General features: G+C 45.4%; 2 protein-coding genes across 3 annotated transcripts in view; one reads left to right on the top strand and one right to left on the bottom strand.

Annotated features, from left to right (window-relative positions):
- LOC126561695 (cecropin-B) overlaps positions 1–9,866 on the bottom strand; it is a 328,190-nt gene that overhangs the window by 46,107 nt on the left and 272,217 nt on the right. The window lies entirely within an intron of this gene.
- The window catches only part of LOC126560212 (protein gurken-like), a 473,091-nt gene that overhangs the window by 262,478 nt on the left and 200,747 nt on the right, over positions 1–9,866 (top strand). The gene's annotated exons all lie outside the window — the stretch shown is intronic.

The raw sequence follows: 9,866 nt of genomic DNA, 5'->3' as shown, positions 1-9,866 counted from the left end.
AATCAGCTGAGCAATTAACAACTCTTATAAGTAAAAACATGAAAGCCTTCTAAATCGGTTATGCAACAATTTAAAAGAATCAGGCATATCTGACCTTTTTATTTCTCTCTCTCTCTCTCTCTCTCTCTCTCTCTCTCTCTCTTAACCGTGGGTGTGGTTTAAAGATTGATTGTATTATCAATCAACACGAACAGCTACAATACAAAAAAAAACAACACATATTAAAGCATTCAACACCCGTATCGACGAAAGGTGAAGATATCTAACAAGGAATTCAATATTTTCGTACAAATTATTCTACATGCTCATACCCGCTGCTGCTACTGCTAGCGTCTGCCTAGCCTAGGGGAAAGCCGACCTTATCTAATCGATCATTTCTATGCCCTTGCGATGGAACGCGATGCCCCGTACGAAGCGAGCGAAAATAATTACTCTCCGGCACGGAATGCTGACCCGGTGTTGAAACCCACTGTCGATAAATAACAGACCGTTCGATTGTGCCGGCTACCGAGAAAGGAACTCGTTTCTCGGGAAACTGTGTATGCAACCCTTCCCAGTTTTGGTGAAGTATCCAACCCCTGGGTTGGGCGAAGAAGTGTTACGAATTTAGCAGCTTGGTGCATTCCCTTTAGAGCTTTCGTATTTATTGCTAGTGAAAATGCATTAAAGAGAAAATTATTGTGGCGGGTTTGCATTGTGGTGGAATCATCTTCGCAAATCCATTCTTTGCTCGGGTGTGCTGGATCGTTGCTGGATCAAATGTCTCAACCCGCTTCGCTTAGGTTCAGTTGCGATCTACGAAGTTTCGATCAATTAATACATATTTATTCTGAGCTAATTGCGATGCAGCAAAGCTTGCCTGGTGCTCTACTGACGATCTACGATCCACCATTTCCTTCCCCGAACGTGAAAAAATAAAAGCTTCACCATCTTCCCGGCGCTCGGTCGATAAATTTCAAAGCAAATCATTCCTCTTCCTCCAAGCCGGTAAGCAAATCCTTGCTTACCGGCTTCACCGTGAGTGAGCTGAGGATGTTTTTCTTTTTCTTCTTCTTTTTATCCCCCAAAAGACGTGCATCTACCAGGTGCACACGTGTGAATGCACCGTACGGTACTGCTGCATTAAATTGCAATACGATTGCCACTTCTTCGCTGCGGTTTACCAGAGCACCATCAGCCCAGCGTCCCAGCGAAAGATTAGTTGGGAAAAATTTAATAAACATAAATTATCTTGCACACACACACACACGTTGAGCGCACTCCAACGAAACTGCATTTCGGCGCATCTTGCGTCGAGAAAAGCTAGAAAAGCTAGTGTGTGTGTGTGTTTTTTTTTTGCACCGTCCTAGACATTCTTCGCTTCCCGTGCAGTTTGTCCCCGGTGCCCTTGTCCTGCACCGTTCGTGCAAACTGTAAACTTTTTCATTTATTTTCCTGCTGAGAAACGCCGGAAAAGCGCCACGGTGAGATAGTAGGATCGTTTATGGCGCTATAATTCGGCACAGATTTCTACCTGGGTCCGGTGTGCCGCGCGTGATACCTACACTCGTCACGGAGTAGCGGTGATAGTTGAGATGATAGTTTAACTCGGTTGAGAAATTACGGACAAATAGGGTAGGATACAGGAGCGTACGAGTGTGTTGTGTGCGGTTCACTTACCGCAGAGCAAACAGAATGCAAGAATAATTGTTGCATTATGGTTTGTAATAACTTTCTAGTAAGCATTGCTAGAAAAAGGGGAAATCTTAAATAAAACATTGCCTAAATTTAGGCGCCTAAACTAAATTTTTAGCTTTCAAGTCCTTTTTAATGTGTTTTGAATTTTTTGAGGGTAAAATGTTGAGTTATGGAAAAATTTCTATTTTCTTGTACATTGTCTTTGTATTTCGCGCATTACTAGGCAGTGCTAATTTTATTGTACAATGTGGTTTAGATGTGGTAAAACACTATGCGATAAATACATTGTCCTTTATTGCGTCAAACGGTTCCTAGACACTGAGTGAAACCGGAAAAGTGATTCAAAATAAACACTTGAATAAGTGATTGGGAATATAAAAATGTGACTTTTTTCTTAAGAGCACCTATCGTCTTTGTCCGGAGCAAAGCATGAATATGTTTCAACTGCTAAGGGTAACATATCGGCTGAGTTTTTCAATTTTCAACCGACCGAGAATGAGTGGAAGCATCCAGTCGTTAAAATAAGAGTTTATTAGCCACAGAGAGAGCGAGAGAGAGAGAGAGAAAGAGAGAGAAAGAGCAAGTGCTTTGAATTTAAATATTGGTAATATTTACTTCCAATTAATCGAAGCGAAAAAAAATCATCGGGTGGCGAAAGGGTCCTTCTCAATTCATTTGCCATCTAAGTTGCCTAACTTTAGGCTCTGTACAGTATCTTTAGCTAGTTTTGTTTGTTAGTGTTTTAGTTATTATTTTCGTTATAATAACAAACAGAAGAAAAATTAATAACGCTTACGCTGAAAAAGAAGCTAATATAGAGTATTTGCTACATATTGCACAGAATACAATCCATCATTCAAGCCTAAATAAGTGCAACTACAGCGCACAGCAAAAAAAAACCCCTTCCTTTTAAACAGTTTCGTCTAAAGTGCAACCTTCTCAGCATACGTTTAGCATGTGAAAAATGGTATCACATCGTCACGTTGAGTGGAGCAGAGTTTTCGCTTGAAGCACTTGAAGCGCCGTGCACTTGCTACCTTTAAGGCTAAATTTCGTCAGTACTCGATAGCAAACCGCTCAGCTACGGTTGAATAAAATGCAATCCACCAGATCCAGGCACATCCCGGATTGGCGTAGCGAGTCACCCAAAGTCAGCTCTTTGCAGCACACCAGCTGCATCACAGGACTCCAGCCATCCATGGCCTTTATGATTGATGAGCACGCGTAAAGAGAGTTGCATCCGACCCATCCGACACACGAGCAACGCTCTGACGGGTCTTTGCTGCTAGCAGACAACAACAACGGTAGCAGAAGCGGAGAACGAAAAAAAAAAACGATGCGAAATAGAAAGGATTATGTAAAATATTGCATCGCAGAGACGAGAGCACAAAAATGTTCGTCAGCGATATTGCCCAAAAGATGAACTCCCGCAGTGACTTGATTCCTTCAGTGCAGAGTAAACTACCTCCGAGGGCTTTGTTTTGGACGAAGTTCACGCATGTTAACAAGATGGCTACCGCTACTTTCTATCGGTCAAAGTTTGTGCTTCAATCAATCCAATTATAATTCCGCAAGAAGAAGTGGAAAGCAAACAAATCAAATGTAAACCCATTTAGAGCCCACGAGGATACGCAAAAATGTAAGATGAAAGATTCCTGATATGGTGTTGAAATGTGGCAGCTTACGCCGCATCGGTGATGTAACATACAAAAGAGAGTTAACTGGTAACGGGTCTAATGTACAAGCTGCACTCGTCAGCATCGGTCAGTGTGCATGAGACGGCTTGAAACATTCGCAAGTCGCTAGATGTGGTGGTTTGTTTTTTGGTAGAAGATCACCATCCCGAGAAATCATTCCGAGGAATCATCACGCAATGAATTTGACCGTTTGTGAAAGGATAGGTTTGTTTTGCTTGCTCGACCAAAAATTCATTTTACAGATCGTTCCCCCGAGAGCGATGCTGATGTGAGTGAGGTTTCGAGGATTCGTAGCTTTTTTTTCCGTCCACCAGCGAGAGCCTTAGATAATCAATCTTCGCTCGAAACATGTCGAATCTGAACGTACCCTTATTTTTTTTTGCTTTTTAACCGATCACTCTGGTCCAGAATTCGAGAAACGCACGGTACAATCATAAACAACCACAGTGTTCTTAAGTTGTTTGTTCTTGCTGTCCGACCTACGGTGGACGTTGATGAATAAAATCCTTCCAGCATATCGAGCATATAATTGAGTCGGCAGCACGGGTCATCACAGTACTCTCATACACACGCTCACACCCAGTGCTCGGGGGTCGTTCTAATACCCTTTGGGGTCGGCCGGAGAGCAAGAGAGAGTCCAAACTGCAATAGAATTTTCACTTCCAAGCATCCCATGTTTCGTGTGTGTGTGTGTGTATATGGGTTGTGTCGTTTTGTGTTCCCTTTTCCCTTGGCGAGGAGCTAGTTTCCGGTTCGTTACGCTCGCACTGCTCCAAATCAGATTAAGTGTCGATTAGAATATGAAATCCATACGACTCCCGGCTTCGTGGGAGTCTGCCGTTGTACGGCATTCGTCTACACCGACGACCAAGACGACAGCTGGACGTCTAGGAGCTGCATTGTTGACGTTTGACGTATGACGTTGGACATCGTGCGGGGCCGGAAATAAAACCTAGAGTCCGACTTCTGGCGTCGTTCGAGTCGAAGTTCATTGTACTGGGTGTACCCGGAGTATGTCCAGAATTGTCCCGGGTGCACAAAACTGTGCTCCGGTTGCCTTGAAGGGGATATTAGGGGGTACACAGGGCAAAAGAGGCAAACGGCAACTCCCAGGCGAGAGTTCTCAACCACCGTCACCGGCCTTCCATAAATCTTGCTCCTGTCCGAATGTCCGAAATCAATCTTCGATCTGGAGAAAGGAAATGAAAAACCCCCAACTCCTCGGTGATGTTTCCCGAAAGGTGATGTTCGAAGGGGACGCTGGTGCGTGCTGTCATTCGGTCTCCTGTTTTGACGTTTTGCGGTGCTTGGATAATGGTGTTGTTGTATGCGTCCATATGAGGTGGTTTCAAAACAAACAAAAAATCTTCCCACACTCAAGTTTGATGACACTTGAGGTTAATTAGACGATGCAAGTTGTAGTTGTGAGACCGTTCTCTAAAGGCATCCTAATTGTTTTCCGAAATTCCGAATTTGCACTGTCGAAGACACAACCACAAACCATACGGTGGTAGTAGAATGGTCCCCCAATCGTTGGCGATTGAAATCCGGACACTGGTTAGACGTCTTGCTCCAAAGTTACCACTAGCTGTCGCCGGCGGTTTTTGACAGTGTCAAACTAACTGACAACCATTTTACCGCCAACTTTTAAGTACATACGCTTCAACGGGGAGAGTAGAGGCACAAAAAAAACAACACAAACACACACGTTCACAAGGAAAGTTGCCAACATTCCTGGTACCACCAGACACAAGCATCGAATACATCCATCTGTCTGGTTGGTGTGGTGGTTTCCCATCTCAAAAACCCGATGTCCTCCGCCTGCGTTCCGATTACGCTATCGTGGCGTTGTGGCGATTTCCTTCCACTGTTCGCTTTCACTGCTGTCTAGTAAACCGCTACCAATAATTCTTACCCTATCCCGTTCGTGCCGAACTCCTGAGCGTGGGGGCCCCCACAGCCATATCATTACGTCTGCGGGATTATTGCACCGGATCTGACTACCGGATCCGGTTCCGGATCAATATCGTGGATAATTGATTTCCTGCTCAAGAACTCCGCCGGGACAGCAGCGCGTTTGTCGTCTGTATGTATCCTCGAAGACAAACTAGCGAACCTCGCGTACTTGGCACGGTTTTGTTGCTACCGGCAAAGCTGTCGGCCTCTGTTCTCATTTCGCCTTTTTTATGCTTGTCGTTGGTGCACACTAGCCGAGCCAAGGACACACAGGCAAACCGCTCACCGGAACTCCGAGACAATGACGTTTTGACGCTACCGTCGCGGTACATGAGCTGATACCTCTTTGCACCTAGTTAGCGCGACGAGTTGTTTATTGGGTGTTTTACCGTCAATCAGCATTCGGGATCGAAGCAGGAAATTCTGCTCGGTGACATGTCAACTGTGGTTTTCTTTTTCCCGCTGTGTTGTTGGTGTGCTTATTAAATGGATGAAATGGCTGTGCACCGATGGGGATGCACAGCAGTTTTCCTTCCATCTTGACGAACTTCAAAAACCAAAAGTGCTTAATCATTAACGAGTACTTTTACACTGATTAAGCCAGCGAAAGAAGCTCACTATCAAACGGTGTGTCAGTTCCGTAGGACAGATGCGCGCCGCATGAATGACAATTAGAGCAGCCGCCATTTTTTGTGTGCTTTGTGCGGAGTGTCCTGCGTGCTCTCTCTCTCTCTCTCACACACACACACACACACACACACACACACACTCTCGATAGTACAAGTTTTATCGTAATCCTGCTCGCAAGGATGAGCGGAATGCGCACTCTAGCAGTCCTACCTTCCTCCAACCGATGAGGACCGAACGCAAGGCTGTGCTGATACGTTTGCTTAAATATTTTAGCAAGCTTAGCAAACGTATACCCGACAATCCGACAGCAAAAAGAAAAATACACACAAAAAATTGGAAGAACAGACGGACCGTGTTTGCTTACCGGAATCGAAAGCCAACACACACACACAGCTAGCTATACTTCTATAGCTGCACTCAGCGAAAAAGAAGCTAGTAGAATCGAATTCAAAAGCGAACGAGGCATGCTAGTGGCGCTGTGTGCACTGTGCGGAGGCTAGTAAAAGTTGAACGATGAAGTTTTGCAACGACCGCTTCCCGGTACCCGTTATAAAGTGCACCAGTTGCAATCGAATGGGAGTGACTCTCGGAGAGATAATTTAATATGATTATCTCGAGTTCAATTACAAATGAAATAGTACTATTTTGTACACGTGTGTATGTGTGTTTGTGTGCGCAGTTCGTATGTGATGTTTTCCATCGCTGATTAGTTTGCCATCGATATCGCTTTTCTTTTACCGTATTCCGGGTTGGTAAACAGCAAGCATCATGGCGGACGAGGAGGTTGAGCCGCGGACTTGTTGGGTTCAGGTGTTCCTGCGGCGCCTTGAGCACCTAGTGTTGGTCGTCCGGATATCGATGCCAACGTATCAAACACTTCACCTTACAGCACGCAGCTCGCAACGGAGCACCGGTGAGCGTGGTTCTGACGTGTTTGGCGTGCGCAGGTACTTGAAGAGTTGAAACTACGAAAAACACGTACCGTCCGTCCAGGACTCCCCGGACGTCTCTCCAACAAAACAGTCTGACACGCCGCAAAAAACCCGTCAAACGTACACGAACTATTAGTGCCGTTAATAGTGGACTTGGTTATCTGGACTTGTACATCGGAATCCTCGGTACCCAACTCGGAGGGGTGGGCGAGTGAGGTCGCATGTCTGGTAGTTGCGGGAGTCGTATACGATTTACATTTTACTTCGACCATCCGCGTGGCGCTCGCTTTCGCAACCAGTACCGGAAATGCAGAACACAAAACCGTTTCGCGGTTTTATTTCGGCCCAACATGCGGACTGGCTTGCTGGGACGCCACTGTGACGGTAGCGCGCGCCAACGTGTACCGTGTGTGTGTGTGTGTGGTGCAGGATGTGTTTATGTGCATTTTATGTAAAACCATCGTGTACGGGCGCGGACTCGTCTCGGACGCTAGGAAATTTCTGAGAACTCGTCCAATGGTGACAGAGGTAGGCGTAGGGGACGCTAGGCTGGGAGGTAGGTTGAACATTCACCCAAACATTTTACCCAAGAGTATGTCCGTAACGTAACGACGATGGCCGGCGTGACGATGATGACAATGATGCGTCTGAGGTCACTGTGACTGTTGTACGTAGTCAGCATCATATCCACGCAGGTGACGTACACACGTAGGATAGAATATATACGATGATTGATATCATATGCCGTAAGCCAATCGGCACTCGATTCAGCCAATTATCGCTGCTCCTCCTGCATGTATAGGTACCATCGATCCAGCTCCTGAGTGTATGCCCACAAGTTGACGTGAGAGTTTATTGCGTTTTAAAGGGAATGTCTGCTGCATCCAGATCCCTAACAGGTAAGTCCGTGTAGAATGTAAATAGTGCATTTAAGACTATTACCAACTTGTCGTTAAATTCAACAAAGACTTTTTTCCTAAACAGAGCATCTATTTCTAGCTACCGTATACTACTCATCCGCCGCCTGCACAACGTGAATAGGAGGGAGAATGATTTGTGACTATGTTTCCTAGACGATAGCATACAAAGGTAACTACCGAAATAGGATTCTGAGGTACTTTTGCTACAATCTCTTCTTTTTTTTGGGTTATTTTATTTCTCCCATGTTCAGTTGGCCAAAATGAAGTACTACTGCTCGCCTCGTACCAGATGCCTCTTCAAAGCCGTCTAGTAACCGCTGACAACAACAACAAACCTTGCCACGCTAGGCGACGCGTACGTCTCCGTCTGCCGGATTTAGTGAAACGTAGGATTTTTCCACAAAACTGTACGAGAACGTCGAAACTGCATCAATTTTACATGTGGCCCATTTCCCTGCCCAGCATCCACAATGCGCTTAGTTGCGCCAATGCTTCACAGGTTCCCCGCTGCTAAGCCGACTACTACAAGCTGATGCACCGGTTTGCGAGACTCCGGTGCGGTGAAGAGGATTTCCCTATCAATGGATGCACGCAGCCAAAGGGATTTTTTTTGTAGTGCGCCACGAGACAAACGAAGAAGGAAAAAGGTGCATGGGGAGAGAGCGCGAGAGAAAGAGAGGAGTAGAAAAAAAATTTCCATAACATCAGCCTCCGGGTGAGTCTTTAGGAAGTGTGCTGGGAGTTCTTCATGAGTTCAGTCTGGCCGGGCGTGGAAAAGAAAGAGAGAAAGAATGTTTGGGAAGAGAAAAAAAGCATCTACACTCCCTTAAATCCCCTTCCGTTTCGAATGAGGGAAATGACTCCACGCGCTTCCAACTTCCCCTTTCTCTTCACTTCCCACGTTCCAATCTATGAGACGCATTGCTAGTTCCCCCTTAATCCGCTTACCATCTAAACTGCATCGAGCAGTGTGCGTGTTTCCGGTCCATTCCGGTCCACTCCGGTTCATTCGCTCCCAGGCTCGAAGCACATGCAATAGATTTTCGGCAAACCGAACCGGACCGTGTTCAATAATAATTCGGACCCTTCGGATGGAAATTGAAGAGTTCTGATCGGTTCTCGGAAGACAACTCCGATCCGCATTATCCGTATGTCCGCAGGTGAGGTGAGCCGTGGCCGTTTGGATCCTCGGGAACGGTACTGAGGTTAATGGAAATGTGTGGGACAAGGAAACGAATAAAAAAAAACTTCCTCTCTTGGGTGCAGGAAACGTAGACGAGCAAAAAAGGTTAATTGCACCAATGGTTTAGCAAGGGTTCGCTAGAGTAATGGAAGATTATGGTATTTTGTCTACATCAATTGTGGTAAGACGATAAAACGTTTCTCTTAGGAATGTATTTGGAATAGGAATTTCTAGATTTGAAGTTGTATAGCACTCGGTATCCGGAGAACTTATTGAAAAATTCGCACAGCTTCTCTAATGTACACTTCATCCCAATCAGTAAGGAAATGGTTGTGCGAAGTTAATAGCATGATGACATGTACCACATGCGAGATATCCTGGACCAGATGGGTCACAGATAGCTTATCACTAATATCACCTGGACTGGAATTGCGGCCTACTAAAAGATCACTTTTGCACGGAATTGTCTTTTGCACGGGCGGCCTGAGCGTAGAGGGGACAGCAGTGTCAGTCTTCACACGGGATGACCAGACTTCAAATACCATCCAGATCGTTCCACCGCCCAACTACGTTGCATCAGCAAGTCTCTTAAGCCATTCGATAGCCGTTGTGACCTAGTAGGTCGTTAAATCAAGAAGAAGCACACTACATCTAGAAATCCTGAAATCCTGCATTCAGTAGCCTCCTGAGCATTGCCTCTACGATGCTTCTTGAAAGTCTTCGAAAACTTAACCTATAATAGATAAGAAATCAACAAAACAACAACCTTTTGAGGCCCTAGATTTGATCATATTTCATCAACGAATTCACATAATTGAGTACCAACTCTAAAACTAACGTCAACGCCTTCCTGTATGTGTCAGATCATAGT

This window comes from Anopheles maculipalpis, chromosome X (assembly GCF_943734695.1).
Source record: "Anopheles maculipalpis chromosome X, idAnoMacuDA_375_x, whole genome shotgun sequence".
Lineage (NCBI taxonomy): Eukaryota > Metazoa > Arthropoda > Insecta > Diptera > Culicidae > Anopheles > Anopheles maculipalpis.
The sequence above is the reverse complement of the archived record's forward strand: the minus strand, read 5'-3'. Positions and strand labels throughout refer to the sequence as shown.